Consider the following 10,947-nt stretch of genomic DNA (forward strand, 5'->3'; position numbering starts at 1 on the left):
CACGCCCCGAAATAGAAATTGTCCAATCGTATCCAGCAAAAGTCACTACAGGCAGAAAACTCGGACAAACACATATATCGCTAATATACAAAATATTCTATTACTTGCTGTGGTAAATCAGAAATCAGAAATTTGCCAACTCCCGCCATTGTAAGTCATTGAATGTCATTCAGTCACGGTCGGTCAGTCAGTCACTGTCAGTGAAGCGTTGTTTGTTTGTCCGAGTTTTCAAAGGGGGCGTGGCTTAGCAATAGGTCCATTGGAAAACTAGTTTAGCCATTTAGTCATTTCCCCCATCTAGGTCAAACAAGCGATTCATCTCCCATCAAGAACCAATCTGAAAGGTAGGCCTTCGGACCGTTCATTTCAACAGAACTATTTTCGATCTCTCTTAGGTTCAAAGTCAGTAAAAAGTTAATAATATGAGTATCTGTAGTATTTATTTATTGACTCCTGAACCCCCCCACCTGTCTAAACACCTGTCTCTCTACACCTGTCTCTCTACACCTGGACCCCCACCTGTCTCTCTACACCTGTCTCTCTACACCTGGACCCCCCCTGTCTCTCTACACCTGTCTCTCTACACCTGGACCCCCCCTGTCTCTCTACACCTGTCTCTCTACACCTGGACCCCCATCTGTCTCTCTACACCTGTCTCTCTACACCTGTCTCTCTAAACCTGTCTTCCCCCATCTGTCTCTCTACACCTGTCTCTCTACACCTGAACCCCCCCACCTGTCTCTGTACACCTGTCTCTCTAAACCTGTCTCCCCCCATCTGTCTCTCTACACCTGGACCCCCACCTGTCTCTCTACACCTGGACCCCCCCACCTGTCTCTCTACACCTGTCTCTCTACACCTGGACCCCCCCACCTGTCTACACACCTGTCTCTCTACACCTGTCTCTCTACACCTGACTTTGCTGTGCAGCGTTACTGGTCACCTGAATGCAGCAGCAGAGCAGGAAAGCCAGTCAGAACATCAGCCAGAGGACGACGTTCACGCTTATGTCGACATCTCCTCCCTCCACCTCACCCAGCCCCAGGTAGACATCTCCTCCCTCCACCTCACCCAGCCCCAGGTAGACACCTCCCTCCCTCCACCTCGACCAGTCCCAGGTAGACACCTCCCTCCCTCCACCTCACCCAGCCCCAGGTAGACACCTCCCTCCCTCCACCTCGACCAGTCCCAGGTAGACATCTCCTCCCTCCACCTCACCCAGCCCCAGGTAGACACCTCCCTCCCTCCACCTCGACCAGTCCCAGGTAGACACCTCCCTCCCTCCACCTCACCCAGCCCCAGGTAGACACCTCCCTCCCTCCACCTCGACCAGTCCCAGGTAGACACCTCCCTCCCTCCACCTCACCCAGCCCCAGGTAGACATCTCCTCCCTCCACCTCACCCAGCCCCAGGTAGACATCTCCTCCCTCCACCTCACCCAGCCCCAGGTAGACACCTCCCTCCCTCCACCTCGACCAGTCCCAGGTAGACACCTCCCTCCCTCCACCTCACCCAGCCCCAGGTAGACATCTCCTCCCTCCACCTCACCCAGCCCCAGGTAGACATCTCCTCCCTCCACCTCACCCAGCCCCAGGTAGACATCTCCTCCCTCCACCTCACCCAGCCCCAGGTAGACATCTCCTCCCTGGCCCCTAACGTCACCCCTCTCACTCTGGCCTCTCTCAGTTAGTGATTTACCCGGTGCTGTGTAGCTATAATGGGCGGTGAATAGAACAGATCAATCATGCAATGAAGGGGGTGGTGTAGCACACTAAGGGGCATGCACAAACATCAGGGTCCCTGGTTCGATTCTGGCCGTCGACATCTCCTGCATGTCTCATCTCCCCCTCTCTCACCCATCCTTCCTGTCAATCTCTACTGTCTCTAGCGTCCTGTTAAAGCAGAAATGCCATAAGGACATCATGCAGCGAAGATTATTTGTTTTAGGATTGAGTAGTAATGTAATTAAATGATCAATTGGGTATCGTTAACCCAATTCGACAAAACGAAAGTGGTCGCTCACTACACGTCTTTCAGCATGCGTAGTAGTGCCAACTCTCGTGAACCTGGACTCATTTTCCAGGGTTGTCACCAGAGAGTGGTGGAGGGAATGATTGATGAGAATCAGGAGAGAAACCTTGGCCGAGATGCAACAGGAGACGCAAGTTTCGAGTTGCGATCAAACCCAGAGTCAATGGGTAAGGTGTTTTATAACAGTCAATGGGTAAGGTGTTTTATATCAGAGTCATTGGGTAAGGTGTTTTATATCAGAGTCAATGGGTAAGGTGTTTTATAGCAGAGTCAATGGGTAAGGTGTTTTATATCAGAGTCATTGGGTAAGGTGTTTTATAGCAGAGTCACATGTGGACAGTAACATGTGGTGTTTTTATAACTGAACAATGCTTCACTTTGAGATCTGATCGTTACTATCATGTTACAAATTTGTATTTATAACAATGGAGAAGATTTTAGACATTTTAAAATGTTTCGATATGGTTTTGTTTTTGTATTTATCCTCTAGATCAGAGCATGGATCAGGACCAGGGATGCGGAGCAGAGGAACAGGTCCTGTGTATATTGTTGACCAACATGTAGGACTACTGTACAGGGTTCCCACGGGTCTTTGAAATCCTTGAAAGTTTGTGAATTTGAGAAAAATCAAGGTCTTAAACGTTTTTTAAAATAGACATGGATCATTGAAAGTGCTTGAATTCCCCTCTAGATCCCCACTAAATTCTCATCTAGATCTGTCTCAAACTATGCTGTGTTAGGTCCTTGAATTTGAGGGAATTGAGTCTTGTAAGTCCTTGAAAGGTGCTTGAATTTGATGTTTCAGAAGGTGTGGGAACCCTGGAAAACAGAAACCAGATGCTTACTGTCTGACATATGTCCGATATGCAATGCAGGTGAATTGTTGTGTTATATATACTGAATTTTATGTGAAAGCTAAATTAGAAGAAAGGTTTTTGTGAATAGGTGGAACAGCTTAACATAGCGAAGGTACTGGAGCCTGAGGTGGAGGAGGGAGAACCAGAGGGAGATGAGCAGGCAGCGCACCCTGCTGGTGAGGAGGAACATGAGGGGGGCGCGACCTGCCCTCAGTCCTCACCTGTGAGAACCCATCCTCAGTCTTCACCTGCACGAATGAAAGCTTACTCCACCACCCCAACCTTCTCACTCAAGTAAGACATTCCACACTTTAGAATTCGTACATACAAGATAACCCACTGATTCCCTGTTGATACTACCATAAATAATGGGGCAGTTTCCCAGACAAAGATTAGGCCTAGTCCGGGATTCAATCACACTTTCAATGGACAATCTCCATGATGGATGCTTTAGTCTAGAACTGGGCTTAATCAGTCCTGGAAGCGACTACCCGAATCGCAACGGAGTTTAGACGAAACCACGCCCACTTCCGCGTGACGTGCGCGTCGCCTGCTGCGTTGCTATGGACACCGCAGCTCTCGGCCGTAACCCTAACCCTAACCATAGCTAGCATACATTTTCCTAAACCCAACCCTAACCTTAACCCTAAAGCCCAATTTATACTTCTGCGTAAAATCTACGCCGTAGCCTGCGTAGGCCCGGAACCTACGCCGTAGCCTACGCCGTACCTTTTCGCGCACCTCTCCGAAAATGTAACTACGCGGCACACCTACACAGACCGTAAGAACTGTGATTGGTCCGCCTGGTAGCGTCATATGATTCCGACTTCTTTCTTCCGCTTCTCATCCGCTGCTAGACCGCCATATTTGAAACATGGATCAAGTGGTAATTGCAGGGCGACGCAGACCGACCAACGCAGAACTATAAATTGGGAGAGCCCTTGCGTAGGCTACGGCGTAGCCGCGCGTAAATTCGACTCAGAAGTATAAATTGGGCTTAACCCTAACCTTAACTGTGATCCAGCATCAACATCTCCCTCTCGCCTCCCTCACGCATCGTGTACGTCATATGTGGAAATAGGCGTGGTTTTGTCTAAACTCCGTTGCGATTCGGGTACGGGCGTCCTGGAAACCAGCCCGTAGTGTCAAGACTTAAGTTCAACGTCATGTTAAATCTTTCAGCAGTAGCCCCGGGAGTTCACCAGGCCGCCAGGACGGCTCTGAAGCGAAGTCGCCAGGTTTTCTATTCGGCGTGAGCCCGATTCCCACCACACCTGGCTTCTCTGGGTTTGACCTGGGCTCCTCCCAAGAGGAGGTGAGGAAGAGCAACTAGAGAATGACACATCTTTGCAAAGATGACTTAATGTCCAAATCTGAATTAAAACATCTCCATTTGTCCGTTGCAGGAAAGCCCTTTCTCTTTTACAAGCTCATACTTCAGTGAAAAGGTACCAGTTTTCTATTCATACATGTTAGTCTCAGTGAAAAGGTACCAGTTTTCTATTCATACATGTTAGTCTCAGTGAAAAGGTACCAGTTTTCTATTCATACATGTTAGTCTCAGTGAAAAGGTACCAGTTTTCTATTCATACATGTTAGTCTCAGTGAAAAGGTACCAGTTTTCTATTCATACATGTTAGTCTCAGTGAAAAGGTACCAGTTTTCTATTCATACATGTTAGTCTCAGTGAGATGAAAAGGTACCAGTTTTCTATTCATACAGGTTAGTCTCAGTGAGATGAAATGTATTTTTCAAGAGAGGCCTGTTTCAACAGCAGCAGCAACAACTTACACACACAGACACAACATTGAACAACCCATGGACACACATACAGTACAACAGTCACATATAGAAACAGTCTACATGTTGCAGAGCTTTGTGGCTAAATGATCTGTGCAGAATCTTGTTGCTAGTTTGTCTTAACGCTTGTGTCTTTTCAGAAACCCTCTGGATCCAAACACTCCAGTGGTAAACATACTCTATTGTTGAAGTTCTGGCCTGTACTGTTTGCATCTCTCACACTGGGCTTAATGAATGAATACTTCATGTGAAGTGTCATGTACTTGTTTGTTTTGCAGGCTTCCTGTTTGACCAAGGTGAAAGGTCAGAAGATAGTTTCGAGTTCTCTTTCGGTGCCAAGACCCCCGAGCAGACCTCAGTCAGCCGCGAGACGCAGGGGCCTGGGGATAGGCCACTCCTTGTTTCAGCCACACCTGCTGGAATGGCCGATCAGGATAACTTGGTTGATTTGGATAAACTCCTTCTCCAGCTTGGTACGGTTTTATTATTATTATTATTTATTTTAAGAAGTCCTGTGATAAAGATTGGTCACAAGCTAACATTAGCTAATGGTAATGTAAATCTAACCATGTAAATCTGATCTGTATGGGGACATGTAGCCTTGGAGACCCGTGGGCTGACTCAGAAGAAGGATGACTCAAAGAAACAGATTCAATGTAAGTGAAACTCTACCTTTATGCAAGCATACTAGTAACTAGCCTGTCTGTTGAAAGGTGTTGTGTTTGGATGGGACTGCATCTTGTAACAGAGACGTCAGGGAGAACTATAGGCAGCTGCCTAGCCTCCTGTAAGTTACAATGAGGAGGTCTGTATTGCAGCTTTGGCTTAGAGGCCTTCTTGACCTTATGTTGTAGTCAAGTGTTGCTGCTCCCAAGCCCACATCACCTGTTCCCCCACAAAGGCAATGATAGCTAGATGTTAAAGACGTTGTGAGATGTATTTATTTTAATTGTTACAGTTAGGATTGGTGTTCATTAAACAGTTTGTTGTATTGTCACGCCAGGTATCAAAGATAACTTTGCTGAGAGGAAGTCTTTCATTGAAGAAACCAAAACAAAGATAAGGAAACTTGAGGAGGAAGCATATCATAAACAAATTATTGTGAAGCATTTCAAAGCCAGTGCAAAAAGGTGAAGTATAATTATTGTTGTTAGGAAAGTAATATATATCTGACCTATGCATTTACTGTACATGAAAATCATTTGGCTATTAGTTGAATTTAGAAATGTTGTCTTATATGATTTGTCCTAAGTCGTGTTTTGTATGTACAGGCCTGCTGCGGAACTAGAGAGGGGACAGGAGAAATGTAATCAAGACATGTGAGTTTAGTGCCCTTTTGGCCGACAGTCAGTGTTCAACAAACCAGAACAATGACGGTGTATTAATACTCCTCCCAACTCCCATTTGTCAACCCAAGGAAAGTGTACAATTGGGTTTACCAGCAGCACGAAGAGCGTTACTACCAACAACCTCTTGCCAAAACCCTTCTGGTGCTGCAGGAACTGAAAGAACAGATAGAATGTAGGATCCAAGCTCGTGAGGAACAAATACTTGCAAAACAGAAGGATCTTCAGCATCTACAAGGTCAATTAACTTTAACTTTAACTCATTGTGTTTCACTAAATGTCTTGTACTGTATACTGTTATGGACCTATCGCTAAGCCACGCCCCGAAATAGAAATTGTCCAATCGTATCCAGCAAAAGTCACTACAGGCAGAAAACTCGGACAAACACATATATCGCTAATATACAAAATATTCTATTACTTGCTGTGGTAAATCAGAAATCAGAAATTTGCCAACTCCCGCCATTGTAAGTCATTGAATGTCATTCAGTCACGGTCAGTCAGTCACTGTCAGTGAAGCGTTGTTTGTTTGTCCGAGTTTTCAAAGGGGGTGTGGCTTAGCAATAGGTCCATTGGAAAACTAGTTTAGCCATTTAGTCATTTCCCCCATCTAGGTCAAACAAGCGATTCATCTCCCATCAAGAACCAATCTGAAAGGTAGGCCTTCGGACCGTTCATTTCAACAGAACTATTTTCGATCTCTCTTAGGTTCAAAGTCAGTAAAAAGTTAATAATATGAGTATCTGTAGTATTTATGTATTGACTCCTGAACCCCCCCACCTGTCTAAACACCTGTCTCTCTACACCTGTCTCTCTACACCTGGACCCCCACCTGTCTCTCTACACCTGTCTCTCTACACCTGTCTCTCTACACCTGGACCCCCATCTGTCTCTCTACACCTGTCTCTCTACACCTGGACCCCCACCTGTCTCTCTACACCTGTCTTCCCCCATCTGTCTCTCTACACCTGTCTCTCTAAACCTGTCTTCCCCCACCTGTCTCTGTACACCTGTCTCTCTACACCTGGACCCCCACCTGTCTCTCTACACCTGGACCCCCCCACCTGTCTCTCTACACCTGGACCCCCCCACCTGTCTACACACCTGTCTCTCTACACCTGTCTCTCTACACCTGTCTCTCTACACCTGACTTTGCTGTGCAGCGTTACTGGTCACCTGAATGCAGCAGCAGAGCAGGAAAGCCAGTCAGAACATCAGCCAGAGGACGACGTTCACGCTTATGTCGACATCTCCTCCCTCCACCTCACCCAGCCCCAGGTAGACATCTCCTCCCTCCACCTCACCCAGCCCCAGGTAGACACCTCCCTCCCTCCACCTCGACCAGTCCCAGGTAGACACCTCCCTCCCTCCACCTCACCCAGCCCCAGGTAGACACCTCCCTCCCTCCACCTCGACCAGTCCCAGGTAGACACCTCCCTCCCTCCACCTCACCCAGCCCCAGGTAGACATATCCTCCCTCCACCTCACCCAGCCCCAGGTAGACATCTCCTCCCTCCACCTCACCCAGCCCCAGGTAGACATCTCCTCCCTCCACCTCACCCAGCCCCAGGTAGACACCTCCCTCCCTCCACCTCGACCAGCCCAAGGTAGACATCTGGCCCCTAACGTCACCCCTCTCACTCTGGCCTCTCTCAGTTAGTGATTTACCCGGTGCTGTGTAGCTATAATGGGCGGTGAATAGAACAGATCAATCATGCAATGAAGGGGGTGGTGTAGCACACTAAGGGGCATGCACAAACATCAGGGTCCCTGGTTCGATTCTGGCCGTCGACATCTCCTGCATGTCTCATCTCCCCCTCTCTCACCCATCCTTCCTGTCAATCTCTACTGTCTCTAGCGTCCTGTTAAAGCAGAAATGCCATAAGGACATCATGCAGCGAAGATTATTTGTTTTAGGATTGAGTAGTAATGTAATTAAATGATCAATTGGGTATCGTTAACCCAATTCGACAAAACGAAAGTGGTCGCTCACTACACGTCTTTCAGCATGCGTAGTAGTGCCAACTCTCGTGAACCTGGACTCATTTTCCAGGGTTGTCACCAGAGAGTGGTGGAGGGAATGATTGATGAGAATCAGGAGAGAAACCTTGGCCGAGATGCAACAGGAGACGCAAGTTTCGAGTTGCGATCAAACCCAGAGTCAATGGGTAAGGTGTTTTATATCAGAGTCATTGGGTAAGGTGTTTTATATCAGAGTCAATGGGTAAGGTGTTTTATATCAGAGTCAATGGGTAAGGTGTTTTATAGCAGAGTCAATGGGTAAGGTGTTTTATATCAGAGTCATTGGGTAAGGTGTTTTATAGCAGAGTCACATGTGGACAGTAACATGTGGTGTTTTTATAACTGAACAATGCTTCACTTTGAGATCTGATCGTTACTATCATGTTACAAATTTGTATTTATAACAATGGAGAAGATTTTAGACATTTTAAAATGTTTCGATATGGTTTTGTTTTTGTATTTATCCTCTAGATCAGAGCATGGATCAGGACCAGGGATGCGGAGCAGAGGAACAGGTCCTGTGTATATTGTTGACCAACATGTAGGACTACTGTACAGGGTTCCCACGGGTCTTTGAAATCCTTGAAAGTTTGTGAATTTGAGAAAAATCAAGGTCTTAAACGTTTTTTAAAATAGACATGGATCATTGAAAGTGCTTGAATTCCCCTCTAGATCCCCACTAAATTCTCATCTAGATCTGTCTCAAACTATGCTGTGTTAGGTCCTTGAATTTGAGGGAATTGAGTCTTGTAAGTCCTTGAAAGGTGCTTGAATTTGATGTTTCAGAAGGTGTGGGAACCCTGGAAAACAGAAACCAGATGCTTACTGTCTGACATATGTCCGATATGCAATGCAGGTGAATTGTTGTGTTATATATACTGAATTTTATGTGAAAGCTAAATTAGAAGAAAGGTTTTTGTGAATAGGTGGAGCAGCTTAACATAGGGAAGGTACTGGAGCCTGAGGTGGAGGAGGGAGAACCAGAGGGAGATGAGCAGGCAGCGCACCCTGCTGGTGAGGAGGAACATGAGGGGGGCGCGACCTGCCCTCAGTCCTCACCTGTGAGAACCCATCCTCAGTCTTCACCTGCACGAATGAAAGCTTACTCCACCACCCCAACCTTCTCACTCAAGTAAGACATTCCACACTTTAGAATTCGTACATACAAGATAACCCACTGATTCCCTGTTGTTACTACCATAAATAATGGGGCAGTTTCCCAGACAAAGATTAGGCCTAGTCCGGGATTCAATCACACTTTCAATGGACAATCTCCATGATGGATGCTTTAGTCTAGAACTGGGCTTAATCAGTCCTGGAAGCGACTACCCGAATCGCAACGGAGTTTAGACGAAACCACGCCCACTTCCGCGTGACGTGCGCGTCGCCTGCTGCGTTGCTATGGACACCGCAGCTCTCGGCCGTAACCCTAACCCTAACCATAGCTAGCATACATTTTCCTAAACCCAACCCTAACCTTAACCCTAAAGCCCAATTTATACTTCTGCGTAAAATCTACGCCGTAGCCTACGCCGTACCTTTTCGCGCACCTCTCCGAAAATGTAACTACGCGGCACACCTACACAGACCGTAAGAACTGTGATTGGTCCGCCTGGTAGCGTCATATGATTCCGACTTCTTTCTTCCGCTTCTCATCCGCTGCTAGACCGCCATATTTGAAACATGGATCAAGTGGTAATTGCAGGGCGACGCAGACCGACCAACGCAGAACTATAAATTGGGAGAGCCCTTGCGTAGGCTACGGCGTAGCCGCGCGTAAATTCGACGCAGAAGTATAAATTCGGCTTAACCCTAACCTTAACTGTGATCCAGCATCAACATCTCCCTCTCGCCTCCCTCACGCATCGTGTACTGTACGTCATATGTGGAAATAGGCGTGGTTTTGTCTAAACTCCGTTGCGATTCGGGTACGGGCGTCCTGGAAACCAGCCCGTAGTGTCAAGACTTAAGTTCAACGTCATGTTAAATCTTTCAACAGTAGCCCCGGGAGTTCACCAGGCCGCCAGGACGGCTCTGAAGCGAAGTCGCCAGGTTTTCTATTCGGCGTGAGCACGACTCCCACCACACCTGGCTTCTCTGGGTTTGACCTGGGCTCCTCCCAAGAGGAGGTGAGGAAGAGCAACTAGAGAATGACACATCTTTGCAAAGATGACTTAATGTCCAAATCTGAATTAAAACATCTCCATTTGTCCGTTGCAGGAAAGCCCTTTCTCTTTTACAAGCTCATACTTCAGTGAAAAGGTACAAGTTTTCTATTCATACATGTTAGTTTCAGTGAAAAGGTACCAGTTTTCTATTCATACATGTTAGTCTCAGTGAAAAGGTACCAGTTTTCTATTCATACATGTTAGTCTCAGTGAAAAGGTACCAGTTTTCTATTCATACAGGTTAGTCTCATTGAAAAGGTACCAGTTTTCTATTCATACATGTTAGTCTCAGTGAAAAGGTACCAGTTTTCTATTCATACATGTTAGTCTCAGTGAAAAGGTACCAGTTTTCTATTCATACATGTTAGTCTCAGTGAAAAGGTACCAGTTTTCTATTCATACATGTTAGTCTCAGTGAAAAGGTACCAGTTTTCTATTCATACATGTTAGTCTCAGTGAAAAGGTACCAGTTTTCTATTCATACATGTTAGTCTCAGTGAAAAGGTACCAGTTTTCTATTCATACATGTTAGTCTCAGTGAAAAGGTACCAGTTTTCTATTCATACAGGTTAGTCTCAGTGAGATGAAATGTATTTTTCAAGAGAGGCCTGTTTCAACAGCAGCAGCAACAACTTACACACACAGACACAACATTGAACAACCCATGGACACACATACAGTACAACAGTCACATATAGAAACAGTCTACATGTTGCAGAGCTT

At 46.5% G+C, this 10,947-nt stretch overlaps 1 long non-coding RNA gene across 1 annotated transcript; it reads left to right on the forward strand.

Moving 5' to 3' along the window:
- Window positions 1-9,035: 9,035 nt before the first annotated feature.
- Window positions 9,036-10,481, forward strand: LOC308151429. Its single transcript, XR_013937292.1, has 3 exons — window positions 9,036-9,188; window positions 10,056-10,185; window positions 10,277-10,481. It is a non-coding gene; the product is annotated as an uncharacterized lncRNA (long non-coding RNA).
- Window positions 10,482-10,947: the final 466 nt, after the last annotated feature.

This window comes from Nansenia antarctica (genome assembly GCF_963989245.1).
Source record: "Nansenia antarctica genome assembly, chromosome: 2".
NCBI lineage: Eukaryota > Metazoa > Chordata > Actinopteri > Argentiniformes > Microstomatidae > Nansenia > Nansenia antarctica.